A 476-nucleotide genomic window follows, 5' to 3' on the forward strand; every position below is an offset into this window, starting at 1 on the left:
AGTTAAACTATAAACATCTATTTTTGCTGATGTCATATGAAGGAGGGGACAGGATGGCCCTTACCCGACCGCACGAACCTTCTTGCTCCAGAACCCAGTCTGAAGGAGCAGTCCCGGTTCGGTGCCTGCCCTTCTCATAGCAGAGGGAGAGAAATGGCAGAGATGATCTATGACACTGCAGAGCGTCTACAGGGATGTGGCTTTCTTCAGGTCCACTTCATGTCCCATTGGCCAAAGCAGGGTTCAGGGTGCAGAGTAACAATGGGATGGGCAATAGATTGTGCCTTCACGGATTAACTGCAAGTCCCACGGTTATGGAGAGGATGCAATACCCTTTGCAGGGAGGAATCCATGATTGCAAACAATATAAAGAAGCAGAAGTTCAAGTGACATGGAGAAAATGAAGCAGGGATGAAGGCTAAGGGTAGCCAAGTATGTGAGTGCAATGGGGAAAGTGGGCGTCACAAGGAAATTGA

The sequence above is a fragment of the Galeopterus variegatus genome, unplaced genomic scaffold, assembly GCF_000696425.1.
Source record: "Galeopterus variegatus unplaced genomic scaffold, G_variegatus-3.0.2 Scaffold13220, whole genome shotgun sequence".
NCBI lineage: Eukaryota > Metazoa > Chordata > Mammalia > Dermoptera > Cynocephalidae > Galeopterus > Galeopterus variegatus.